Genomic DNA, 14,656 nt, shown 5'->3' on the forward strand with positions numbered 1-14,656 from the left:
TAGGTTCTGGGATAGGTGGAAATATCTTGCACAAAGATGAGGCCAAAGTTTCAGACATCACACAGAGCTAAAGAAACGAGATAGAATATGCACATTTTTATCAAGGCAACCACTACACCTGGTCCTGCAGAAATCCCCAAGTGCTTTGCCACGCTTTTGACTCATCATCTCCTATATATATTTGCACTGCAGCTGCAGCTAGCTAGGCCATGCTCTGAAATCCGAATACTGCAGAAAAAGCGCCGCCGAGTGTGATAAAGAAGATTACTTCCTGCGAAATATCTCTGCATTGGAACATGGATTGGATAGATAAAGATGGCCAATGTGATCCGTTTGGTTGGGTCAATGCGTCGGTGATGATGAGATGGGATTACGAGTAAATTTTATGCTGCGATATCTAGGTGCAATGATCTGTCGACAGAGTGAAGTGGTTTCAGAACTTTGCATGCTTTTGATTCCAGTCGGCATATGGAGGGTCATCAGACAGCAACTCGACCTCAAAGTTTTAATGCTTACACACTAGTAACTATCTATGAACTCATCTATCCATGATATCTCTGTCAATATAATGTTGAGTTATTATATATAGAGTTGTAAAACTAAACTCTGAATGAGTGTGGTACAGCAAGTACTGTCCCTTAGTACCAGCTAAACTACAAGTAATAAGACAAAGTGCCAAAGGCGATGGATCTTGGGAAAGAAATGGAAAGGAAGGTTGTTAGCCCCTTGATCTCCGGTACGGAGATATCCGACCACTCATTACTATTGCCGAGCACATACTAGCAATGCCGACCATGAACTGTCATTGTCGACCACACACTATGGCTAGAGGTAGAAGAAGGGAGGAAGAACAGAGCATACACACACAGCAGAGACACCAGCGTTTGCCAGAGCTCCGTATCGGAGATGATAAATCTGAGCTCGCTCTTTATTGAGTTGCAGTGGCAAACTATATATACAACTCTATCCATCTAGTCCTAGTACAGCTGTCATACTGGTACAGCTACTAGATGTGACAGCAGGGCTGACTTTGGCGCCTACCTCTGCTGTGGCTACAGTGCGGCAGGTGAGCCGTTCGACGCCTGCCCCTGCAGCTGCTATAGTTTCGGCGTCGCCTTCACCTGCTGCACATTGACGCAAGAGATGGAGAACATTATCTAACAATTCTTCCCCCAATCCTTCAGCTACCCTTGAACCCTCTCCATGCCGATCATCTTCTTCAGCTCCGTGAGTCGAAGACGGCCGAGCAGCTTGGTGAGGACGTCCGCGAGTTGTCGACCAGTTTTGACGAACTCGATAATGATCTGCCCTCCATCGACACAGTCCCTGAGGAAGTGAAACTTCACGTCGATGTACTTACTCCGGTCGTGGAGAACCGGATTCTTCGCGAGGGCAATGGCGGGCTGGTTGTCCACAATCAGTGCTGGTGGGTGAGCTTCCGCACCGGTCAGCTCGCCCAGCAGCCGGCGCAGCCACATAACTTGGCACGCCGCTGTGGCCACCGCTACGTATTCTGCCTCGCACGTAGACAGCGCCACCACCTTCTATTTCAGCGACAACCATAAAATTGGAGCCGACCCGAGGAAGACGAGCACGCCATAGGTGCTCCGTCGTCCGTTGATGTCCCCCGTCATGTCTGCATCGCTAAACACAGTGAGCTACAGCCTGCTTCTGCCTGTCTTGGGAAGACGATACCTTGATCCACCGTCCCCTTGACGTAGCGCAACAGCCGCTTCACCGCAGCCCAGTGATCCTCTCGAGGATCCTCCATGAAGAGGCTGACGTAGCCTATGACGAACGCAATGTTCGGTCTCATGTGGACTAGGTAGCGCAGACCGTCGACGATGCTCCGGTAGAGTGTTGCATCCAACTTCGCCGCGGTGCTGGCCCTCATCAGCTTTAGCCGCTCCTCCATCGGAGTCACGCATGGCATGCACTCAGCCATGCCGCTCCGCTCCAACAGCTTAGAGGCGTACGCGCTCTGACCGAGCGTGAGTGTCTCCTTCCCTTGTCTCACCTCGATGCCGAGGTAGTAGGAGAGTGCGCCGAGATCGCTCATTCGAAAACGAGCCGCCATCTCGCACTTGAAGCTGTCGTTGTCCTCTGCACGTGCGCCGGTGATGATCAGGTCATCCACATACACGCCGACAACGAGCTCCTCCTTCTCCCGTCGCCATGTGTAGAGCGCGTGCTCGATTTAGCACCTCGTGAACCCAAGCTCACCCAGCGTGGCATCAAGCTTGGCGTTCCACGCTCGTGGGGCCTGCTGTAGCCCGTAGAGTGCCTTACGCAGTCGGAGCACCCTGTACTCCGCTCCCTTGACGGCGAAACCTGGAGGTTGCCTGACGAAGACTGTCTCCGCCAGCTGGCCGTTGAGGAAGGCCGATTTTACGTCCAGGTGATGGACGCGCTAGTCCTTTGCTGCTGCCAAGGCTAGTAACAAATGGACAGACTCCATGCACGCTACTGGCGCAAAGACTTCCTCGAAGTCGATGCCCTCACGCTGGACAAAGCCTCGGGCGATGAGGCGCACCTTGTGTTTGACAATGGCGTCGAGCTCGTCCTACTTGACCTTATACACCCACTTCAGTCCAATCAGACGACATCCTGGAGGTGGATCGACGAGCTCCCAAGTCTCGTTTTCCTCGATCGCCTTCATCTCCTCCAGCATCGCCCGTCGCCAGTTTCCATCGCGCTCGGCCAGCATAAACGTGGGTGGTTCCTCTATGCTGACGAGAAGTAGCTCTAGGTCATTGAGCAGTCATCCTGCTAGGCCTGAGGGCCCTGTGCCGCCGCCGACCCTGTGCTCTAGCATCCACCTGTCACCTGCAACAGGAGGAAATAAAACCCTGAGTACTCAATTGTACTCAGCAAGACTTACCCGACAGGAGGGAAAAAAAGACTCGAAGGATATGCAAGGCTATCTGGCTTGTGGGTTATTATATTTGCAGGAAGCATTACTAAGCGTGCGTCCTTATATTCGATTTTTATTAACAGCCGCATTGGTTCATTAACTAACCATTCTATGTAAGCACCTATGCTACTTTCAAGCAGGTGGTAAGCATTCAGATTTTCTTTTTCCATCTTTCAGTTCTTACTACGGTGCTAGGCATAAGACAAGCCGTACCGAATTGCCCGGCGATTCGCGAATCAATGCCCACAGTTGGGTACCCCGAAAACACATGCCCCGCTTGTGCCCAAGGCACAAGCAGGACCAACCCGTCACCCTCCTGTCCTAGGGTCCTAGGTCCCCGTCCAAACTAGGACTCCAAGCTCCCGCCCCTGAGTCCTGGACCCAGTGCGATGCAAGGACCTCCTCCACCAAAATAAAACCCTAACAGTTGGTCTGGAAAGAGCCAGAACCCACGATAAGAGAGCAACAAGTCTTTCAAGCGCCTATACCCAAGTATATGCTTGGGATAATAAGTCTGTGACTTGCCTCGATGGCTTATGCAACGATCGGTCCTTAACCGACACAGACAAGAAAAGCAGTGTAACCAAGCTGTGCCCCGCATCCATGGCGACACAACCTCTTATACCCACCAATACCCAAACCATATCTCTGCCCGGTCACCATTTTTCTTTTCCACCATTTATATTTTCCAATAATAATACATTAATATATTTCCTATCTCTCGCGAGTGACAGCCATCACTCGACTTCTACCGGAGTCCTGTAGCATAGCATTCTACACAATCATGTCATACTAGTAAGACTCATAGGATAAAGATATATATGCAAGTGGGTTTCATTCAACTCCTTAAAACTTAATGCACAAATATAATTTAAACTACAGAAAAGTAGGGGTTGTGCACCGGGGCTTGCCTGGGTAAGATATATATTAAAAAGTTAGTATCTACATCTTCAGATCATCCACAATCATCTAGATAGAAAGCCCATTGCATTATCTCCTGAAGAGAATACCATTACACCATCTTTGGATTCCCAATCATCCTTCAATTGATCCGTTGACCTATCATCGTACCTATATGATATGCATTGATGCAAATACATAGATGTAAATAATCAACGACGACCGAAATGCTTAAAAATCCGATCACGCCTCACAAGCTAACGAGATAGCTCTAACGCTGGTCTACGTATCTATGTTGTTGAATAAGACGTTATTTTCCAACAATTATTTTAGTTATATAAACCCAAGTTATTTCTTTATTTTATCCTATCAATTTAATATTTATTCGAAATAAGGCATCATTATCTATCTAGCAACTAATTATTCTAGAGCTACAAAAAAATACAGTGAGCAGTTAATATTGCTAGAAGCCTACTGTACAAGTTTTAGATTCAACAATATTACAAATTTATCATGGAAATTCCTACAAGTTTATATTTTATAATATTAAGTACCTTAAATTAATTATATAGCTTCCAAAAGTATTATCAAACTATGTGATCAAAATATACTAATAGGTAGATCATGATTTTAGGAGCCTAACAAAATTGGTTTCATCACCTTTGAACACATACACAATTTTATTTCAAATTTACAATTTACCTTGTAAGCTAAATTAGGAACTGCTCTACAAATTAAAAAGGTCGGCGTCACTGATCCCGGCCCAACGCGAAACATAGTCCAGTGGAGACCGGCGGCCCAGGCGCGGGCAGCGACGCAGACGGCCCACGTGGAAGCAGCTGCGCGTGGCCCAGCACAGGCGACACAAGCCGTCCCAGCGTGGCGCGCAGGCGGCCCAGACACGGTGGCCATAGGCCGGCCCAGCGCTCGACACGAGCGGCCCACCAGCTAGCCCATGCGGCCAAGGCAGGCCGGCCCAGCACGGGCAGGTGGTGTGGCATTATTGCGAATCGGCCCCTGATCTTTCCTCAATTTAACCCGCGGTACGAAATCACTATTTATGAGAGTCACATACATCGCACTAAGAACCCTGTATCGTGTCTATTCACATTAAGATCCTTCTTCTACCTTTTCATGAGCAGAGCAGAGGAACGCGTGTCTGGCCTCACCGACGGCCGGTCCATCAGGGAAGAGCGCCACGGCGACGACGGAATGGACGACTCCCAGCGCGGGTCCCTCTGTGACCCCAAGGCGGCCGCGGCACGGCCAGAGGCGGTGCTAGGCATCCAGACCACGCACCACGGTGGCCGTAGAGCAGAGGAGCGCAGGGCGAGATCGATTCCAGCGAGAGGGGAGGGGTGGCCACCGGTGGCGTCGGCCCCACCCGTACCTGGCCCTAGCCCGGTAGCAAAGGCTTGCATTTGCTCGGCCACTGTCGCTGGTGGCGCCCAGCCCTTGTGCGTCCCGCAGCAGGCGGTGACTGGTGAGGGCGATTACACGGCACCGGCAGACACAGTGCAACCCCCAGCTATACCCTACACGTACCGGGGTAGGGTGCAATGTCCCGGCCGCTTGCGCGCAGCGTGGCAGTGGCTCGAGCAGAGACCATGGCATGGCAGCAGCCTCGCTGCACCGGAGGTGGCGCACGGCGGCCCGCTCCGCACGACGTGGCATCGGCGGAGGAGGCGCGGGTGAATCAGCTGGCGATGTGTGGCCTTGGCAGGTGCTGCGGGGCAGTGGCACCGAAGATGGAGCAGCGCGGCAACAGCTGTGACGGTCGTGGAGCAGCAGGCCCAGCACAGACCGAGAAGCTTGCGCGTGCAGCGATGTTGGAGCGAACGTGCCTACGGCAGGGGAGGGGGTGCGCCGGCCGACGGAGACGGGAGCGGGGAAGAAGCGGTGATGCGGTGCACCGTAGCGTAGGCTCGGCGCACGGAAGGACAGGGGGTACGGCAGTGGCTCACGTGCGCCTACGTGCGCGGTGGCCAATGATGGGAGCGCAGCCACGGCGAGAAAAAGCACAGCGCGCAAGGGGCAGCGTGGTCATCGCGGCTCAGCTCGGTGGGGCGCTTCAGAGCGCGGCGCTAGCGACGCGCACGGTGCCGATGAGCTACGGCGTGCAGAGGCAGCGAGAACGCTGCTGCTCCGGAGTGCATGGCGCGCGCGGGCGGCGAAAAGCGGCAGTTGCAGCTCGGCCTCAGCGGCAGAGGATAAGAGAGTGGGGGGGGGGGGGGAAGAAGCAGCGCGTGGCTTGGCTCGGAAGAGCAAGTTGAACAGGGATAGAGACGGCAGAGAGGAGCGGCGCAGAGAAAAAGGAGAGAAGACCTGAACGAACTCGCCTAAGCACGTGGTCCGATCGAGGAATCAAAAAAGGACTGGATGATACAACAACGATGCTCAGTGACACGGCAAGAACAAAGAACTTGATTGAGAGAAGCAAGTGAGCAGCGGAGCAGCATTGACGTAGCAGAGGCGACAAGGACAAGTAGAGATAGACAATAGAGAGGGTGATGCGACGAAGGCTCGGTGGTCTTCAAGCAAGGTCGCAAGGAAACAAACACACGTGGCACAGCAAGCAAGTAGCCAGCGCAGCCAGGCCAGCAAGCCCATGCGCGCGAGGGCGCGAGGAAACAAACATCCAGTACGGCCGCAGTAACCAGCAGGCAGACGAGCGGAGAAAAGAAAGAGCGATGAGCAGTCGGTCAACTTATACAGTCCATCGCTACCAGTATCGTTGAGTACATTTGCCCTTTCTTCTAATTCTTTGTTTTAGAGGTATCGTCGTAACGTATATATACCTATATATATATATATATCTAACGGTTTACTAATTTAGATAATTTGTAACATCTAGGCACAGGAAAATTTCAACAAAGCTCGAATTTAAATTTGATTCAAAAGCTATATATATGTATATTGTTCTATTTATTAATGTATTTTATTTTATTTATAAAAATTGCTTTTCATGCTTAATCTAACAGGACAAACCGTTCGCTAGCGTCGTCGTTCGACATTCCTAAATATCTTTACGCACTGAGTAATTTTATTTGGGCGTTTATTCGAATCCACAAAACTGGGTCACCGGATTCACTTATCTCATAAAGTACATTTTTAAATCCAAAAATTCTGAGAAACTCGTTTCGAAAATTTTACTTAAGCCTCATTCGTGGTGCTAAACAAGCTCGTAACACCAGGGGTGTTACACTACTATAAGACCCCTCCGTTCCGCTATGGGAGTGTTCGGCACCCGTCCTGGAGTGGTCGCCACCACTGCAGGACCTCCCAGCTTCACTCCTGGAGTGCTCGGCACCCTTCCCGAAGTGCTCGACACCTCCCCAGAAGTGCTCGGCTCTGTCGCTGGAGTGCTCGGCACCTCTTCCCCAGCGTCTCCACCACCATGGATGACCAAGTGCTCGACGACGAAGGTGCTGATGAAGCCGCCAGCTTCCCCCATGCTCGGACTGTTCCCGTCCCAAGCCGCCTTCTCATCGAACACGACATCGTGCGAGACAAGTACCTTGTCTCTGTGTGGGTCATAGAGCTGGTACGCCTTGGTACCCTCCACGTAGCCCAAGAACACCATCGGTGTGCTCCTGTCCTACAGCTTGGTGAGGATCGGCTTCATCTTCCTGACGTGGCCGATGCAGCCGAATGTCCGGAGGAAGGACACGCTCGGCTTGCGCCCATACCAAGCTTCGAACGACGTCTTGCTCGTTAGGGCCTTGGTGGGCACGTGGTTGAGGATGAACACCGCCGTGGTCACCACTTCACCCCAGAACCTTATCGGCATGCCTTTGGCCTTCATCATAGATCGAGCCATGCCGACCACCGTCTGGTTCCATTACTCCACCACACCATTCTGTTGTGGCGAGTACAGCACGGTGTGGTGTTGTACCACACCCTGATCCACGCAGTACACAGTGAACTCCATCGAAGTGAATTCATCGCCGCGATCAGTCCTCAGCATGCGGAGCTTCTTGCCGCTCTCGGCCTCCGCACGCATCTTGAACTTCTTGATCGTCGCCGCTGCTTCGTCCTTGCTCATCAGGAGTTGCAGCCACATGTAGCGACTGCAATCATCCATGAGTAAGAGGAAGTACCGCCGACCACCGTTTGTGGCTGGCGTGATCAGCCCGCAGAGGTCGCCGTGGACGAGCTCAAGAGCGTCCTCCGCGTGATACTTGGCCGCTTTTGGGAACGACAGCCTCCTCTGCTTCCCAGCCAGGTAGCTATCACATAGCTTGCCTCCGTGTTCGATGTGGGGTAGCCCTCGGATCATCTTCTCTAGCTGACCAAGCGCATCAAAGCTAAGATGTCCGAACCAGGCATGCTACAGCCATGATTCCTCGGTGTGCCTTGCCGCTAGGCACACCGGCTGCCCTACCTTCAGGTCGAGCAGGTACAATTGGTTCTGGGACCTCTTCACTATTGATGCGGGACCCATGGGATACCCCTCAAGGAAGGGAGAAGATCTAGTCTAACTAGGATTCTTTCCATATAATCTTAGTAGTAGTATTATTCTATAATCCTACTAGGAACTATCATTATAAACCGACTAGGACTCTGGCCTCCTGACTATATAAAGGAGGGCAGGGCTCCTTAGATGGGGAGGTCAGAGAAGAGAGTTTGAGACAACACTTTACAATCAATCCAACACAAAGGCTAACGCCGACTGAACGTAGGGCTATTACTCGATCACGGTCGAGGGCCCGAACCAGGATAAATCGACTGTCTCTTGCGTTTACCGTCAAGTTCTGCATACGCTGAAGCCTAAACAAACTGCCCCGGGTACCCCTGTGGCAGGCTATCGGTGGTGAAACATCGACAGCTGGCACGCCAGGTAGGGGCTTTCGGTGAATTTGCATCTGAGAGCTCGACGGACCTCGACAACATGATCTTCTCGATGGGATCAACCTTCATCTTGGGTTCATGGATCTGCGACGTGGACGACAACGGCAAGCTCCAAGGCCATCTCCTTGAAGATTCAGACCACCATGAGGACCTCGCTATTTTGGCGACCACGACAGATCAAATCGCCAGAAGACTCGTGCGGCTTGTGATGTCTGATCCGAGTCAGATTTCACAACCAACCGTATCTGACTCAAACTTAGGCTCCACATCCAAGATGGAGTCTTACCCAAGTCCTTTCCATGCTAGACCGAGTTCTTTTCTGTTAGGACTTCACAATGCGGTATCGACCTATCAAGAATTCAACTCGGAAAGCATTCAGAGTTCTTTCAAGAATAGTCCAAGTTCTTTTCCGACAGGGCTCCAGAACGCGGCATCAACCTATCAAGAATTCAACTCGGAAAGCATTCAGAGTTCTTTCAAGAATAGTCCAAGTTCTTTTTCGACAAGGCTCCGGAACGCGGCATCAATCTATCAAGAATACAACTCGGAGTACATTCAGACTTCTTTCAAGAAGTCGGGTCCTTTTCTATTTGGACTCCACAACGTGGCAACATCTTATCAGGCGTAGCCCAACAACTCAGATTCGGATCATCGCCCCAACTCGGATCGGACAGGGGAAGGTCGCACCCGGTGTCTTCGTCAAACAGCCCGGTGCGATAACCCCTAGGCTCCCAGCTCCAACCACTTAGATTCGGATCGTCGCTCCAACTCGGATCGGATCAGGGGAAGGTCGCACCCAGTGTGTTCATCAAACAACCCGGTGCGATAACCCCTGAGCTCCTAGCTCCAACCACTCAGATTCTGGTCGTCATCGGACAGGTTGTATGAAGAACTAGTGGACTATGGATCCAAATAGATTGAAGACTTGCCCAAAGTAGTATGGGGGCTACGAACTCAAATAAGCAGAGCCACCGGATACTCATCTTTTTTACTAGTTTACGGATCAGAAGCCATACTACCCGCTGACTTGATCTGGATGTCACCAAGGATAGAACAATATGATGAAGAAGCGGAACACACCCGAAGATTAGAACTCGATAGTACAGAAGAAGTCAGAGTAAACGCTACCCTTCAATCAGCCAGATACCTCCAAGGTTTAAGATGCCACTACAACAAGAATACCCAGCCTCGATCACTCCAAATCGGAGACCTAGTACTAAGAAGAATACAAAAAACTGACGAACGCCATAAACTACCCAGTCCATGGGAAGGTCCTTTTATTGTCACAAAAGTCACCAGACTAGGCACGTACAAGTTGATAACTGAAGATGGAAAAGAAGTCAACAATACATGGCACATCAGCCAACTAAGAAGATTCTACGCATGAAAACAACTCAAGGAAGAATATATATACAAGCCACAAGAGATCAACGTTCATGATCAATAAAGATGGTGTTCCTCGACAACATATGTCTTATTATGGCTTTCCCAAAGTTGTTTTCACTAAGCATATCAACGTTCATGATCAATAAAGATGGTGTTTCTCGACAATATATGTCTTATTATGGCTTTCCCCCAGTTGTTTTCACTGAGCATACCGGCTAAGAGTAAAAGAGCTGAAAAGATGCTTGAGCCCGCCAATGAGGGTAGCTAATAAGCTAACACCCAAACAAAAAAGCAAAATAGCTGAAATTATGCCTGAGCATACCGGTCGAGAGCAAAAGAGCTGAAAAGATGCTTGAGCCCGCCGATGAGGGTAGCTAATAAGCTAACACCCGAACCAAAAAGCAAAATGGCTAAAATTATATCTGAGCATACCGGCCGAGAGCAAAAGAGCTGAAAAGATGCTTGAGCCCACCGATGAGGGTAGCTAATAAGCAAACACCCAAACTAAAAAGCAAAATGGCTGAAATTATGCCTGAGCATACCGCCCGAGAGTAAAAGAGCTGAAAAGATGCTTGAGCCCACCGATGAGGGTAGCTAATAAGCTAACACCCGAACCAAAAAGCAAAATGGCTAAAATTATGCCTGAGCATACCGGCCAAGAGCAAAAGAGCTGAAAAGATGCTTAAGCCCGCCGATAAGGGTAGCTAATAAGCTAACATCCGAACCAAAAAGCAAAATGGCTAAAATTATGCCTGAGCCTACCGGCCGAGAGCAAAAAAGCTAAAAAGATGCTTGAGCCCGCCGATGAGGGTAGCTGATAAGCTAACACCCGAACCAAAGAGCAAAATGGCTGAAATTATGCCTGAGCCTACCGGCCGAGAGCAAAAAAGCTGAAAAGATGCTTGAGCCCACCGATGAGGGTAGCTGATAAGCTAACACCCAAACCGATCTTGAGTTGTTTTCACAACCAGGGAAAGAGCCAGATGCTGGCCACACCCCGAGTTAAGCAAAGAAACTGAAGATGCTTGAGATCGCCGGTCCTAAGTCTTTTCAATACTGACAAGAACAAAAAGGCAAAGATCTACATACCCCGAGTTGTTTACATGGCGCAGATGAAAGCCAGACAAGCACTCGACAAATCAAGAAACTTTGTCAAGCCAACGATCTACATACCCCGAGTTGTTTACATGGCACATATGAAAGCCAGACAAACACTCGACAAATCAAGGGACTCTGATAAGACAATGATCTACATACCCCGAGTTGTTTACACGGCGTAGATAAAAGCCAAATAAGCACTCGACAAGTCAAGGCTCAGATAAAAGCCATACAAATGCTCGACCTATCAAGGAATTATCCTAGAATGGATGAAAGAACACGACCACTCTAAACTGCGGATGCATGCCACGCCCAAGAAATGACTACTCAGAAAAAATTCTGATCACTTGGACAACTCATTTGAAGAATAAACAAGGCAAAGACATCCATGCAAAGAAGACATCAACGAAAAATAAAGAATCTTCATTCAAAAAGAAGTATAATATCCTATTACAGAGGCTGGAGTACAAAGGTTAATTACATCAAGCATCGTCATCAGGAGAAGAAATATCAATATTAAGATTATCCATAATCCTCCTGGCTAAATCTTTGACCTCAGGCTCCACCTTTTCAACGGCATCTAGATATTCTTGACTCTTGGCTTCCTCTGCAATCTTGGACAAAGGTACCTCCGAAGCAAGAACCCGGACCTGGGCAAGAACATTGCTGGTACATGGTTGGGCGCATCTCTTCACGAACTCCTATAAACGGGTCGGAACTTGAGGAATAAACTGAGCCCACGATTGACCATCATCTGTTGGAGTCCGAAGAAGATCGGCTACTGACCGAAATGATTTCCACAAAGCATTCCAGTTCTCAGTAGCCGTCACCAACTTGCCAGTCAAGACTTCAACAGTTTTTTGCACCTGCACAAGATCCCTGTTAGCTCCACGCCTAATCAACTTGGCAAGCGCGAGTTCTTCTTTAGCATGAGTAATTACCTTCTCAGCCCTGTTGTGACTATTATGAACAAGTACCTTCATTTCCTCAATACCCTCCAAGAGCTTCTGCTTTTCAACTCGGAGAGCTAGACCAGGCACCAAAAAACAAGTTAGCAGAAAGGGAAATTTGAATACAAGAGGAAACAAAAAGAACCCACAATACCATTGCACTCATTCTTCATGGCCTCCACATTCTTCAAGGCCTCCTGGACAGCAGCATCCCTCCGCTTTTCTACCTCAACCACCCAGGCACAGAGAGCCTGTTCCTCCCTTTGGTGCATTTGACGCTCGGTCTCCATCTCAACCCGACAGAGGTCAAGCTCTATTTTTAGGGCACTAACCTCAGAAGACAACTTTTTCTCGGTTTCAGACGAGAAAAAGAAGTCGGACTGAACAAAGAGAGAGAGAGAGAGAGAGAGAGAGAGAGAGAGAAACAAGACATAAGAACAGAAGAAAGATGAACATCCAAAGAAAGAACTTCAGAAAAACTTACCTGGAGTTTTTCCCCAAAAGAAGTCACAAAGGTTCCCTAGGCAGCGGTCAGCTCTGACAACCGATGAGTGGCATCGAATTGTTGCACCACATCATCATCCAAATGCTGACCACCAATAGCAAGAGGAGCAGAGGGAGAAGCCGGCCGATGCAAAGAAGGCAGGACCAGGACCGTATCCTGGGAAGCCCTGGCTACCCCCTCAGATGGAGCCACCGCCATGGCCAGGGTCACCCCTAGAGTCAGCAAATCCGCAGCAGCGTGATCACCAGGGAACCCTGTCTCCCTCATAGCCACCTCGCCGACCGTACATTCCGAGTCCTGAGACTCAGCACACAGGGGTGCACCAGAGGACTGACAAGAGGTCGACTGAGGGTTAAGGGAAGGTGAGGGTCTGCAAGATGATAAGGAAACTCGACGATAAAAATATGAATCAGAAAAGAAAAAAATAGAAGCAAAGAAACATAACCAGGATTCACTCACCTAGCTATCTTCTTCTTCATAAAACCCCCAAGACCAACAGAAGACCTTAGAGGGGGAACTATAGCAGCAAAAATATCACTACCACTCTGCGACCGGAGTGGTGTGGTCGGTACCGGAGCCCCAGAAGAACTCGAGCTCGACGACCGCTTACTACAAGAGAACAAGGCCAGAGTTAGAACAAAAAGAGGTGTTCAACAACAGAAAAACAAGAAAAACTCACCGACGCATGACAAGGGCCGCATCATCATCCTCATCTACCTCACTCTCAAACAAGCCAACCACAGCGCCATCTGAAAAAGGAGAAAAATACTCGGTTAAAGGCACAAACAAACAACAAAAAGACAAAATGTATTAATATGCTCACCTAGGAGCACGCTACCTATAACTTGAGTACCTGGACGAGTACTCGACTGGCGAGACTTCTTGGTAGCAGACAAACCAGAAGAAGAACAATCTGCTCGCCCCCTTTTTCTGACACTACGAGGAGCTCAAGGAACTAGACGAGGAACATACTCTACATATGCATCAAGAACTGCAGAAGAAACACCAGGAAACATCGTGGTGGTTTGAAACTTACTAGTTAAAGATGCCCCAGCAAGACTCTCCCCAGTCTCCACCATGGTAGGGCGGTCATCAAGGGGGATCGGATCAACGAAGTTACGCCCCAATTCCTATAAAAGAGTAAAACAACCAGATGAAAAAGATTAAGCAAAAAGTGGAGACAGCAAAGGAAATACAAAAAGTACCCGTATAAGAAAAAACAACTCACAGCAGGAGGCGGGTTGTTAGCATAATACTCAGGGACAACATACAGGACGACGCTTACTCCTTTCAACATCTTCTAAAGGCGCTCGAGCACCTCCTCATCAGTCAACTCAAGGGCAGGGACCATACGAGAAGGGTCCTCCGCCCCAGAGTACTCAAAATCATAATTCTCTCGCTCCTTCAGAGGTTGAACATGGCGGCGAAGAAAACTGGAAACGATCTCGAAGCCGGTCAAGCCTTGCTGTTTTAGAGTACATATCCTCTCAAGAAACGGCTTGATCGCCTGGTGCTCATCCATCGTCAGGAGATTTTTATCCCATCGGTCATTAACCATGGGACCAGAACTAGAATGAACAGCAAGAGGAGGAATCATATTGGCGGCATAAAACCAGTCGGCATGCCAATCCCTCACAGAATCAACCAAGTCATAATCAAAGAATTTACTCTTACGACCTTGACAAAACTGAATCCCACAGCCACCAAGAACATGGGTGTCATCGCTGCGGGGTTGGGGCTTCAGATGGAAGAAGTAACGAAAGAGAGAAAGAGAAGGAGGAATTCCAAGAAAAGTTTCACAAAGATTAACAAAAACAGAAAGATGAAGGACAACATTGGGAGCAAGATGGTTCAAGCTAATCCCAAAATAACTGAGAAATCGATGAAGAAAAGCAGAAGTAGGAAGGCAGAGTCCAGCACAGATAAAGGAGACAAAAAGAACAATCTCACCAGGGCCTAGAGTTGGGACCCAATGCTGGCCTGGAGCTTTCCAATCAGCAAACTCCTTGCCCTGGATTAGACCATCACTGACAATCTCGCGCAACTGATCCT

This window comes from Miscanthus floridulus, unplaced genomic scaffold, assembly GCF_019320115.1.
Source record: "Miscanthus floridulus cultivar M001 unplaced genomic scaffold, ASM1932011v1 os_2779_1_2, whole genome shotgun sequence".
Lineage (NCBI taxonomy): Eukaryota > Viridiplantae > Streptophyta > Magnoliopsida > Poales > Poaceae > Miscanthus > Miscanthus floridulus.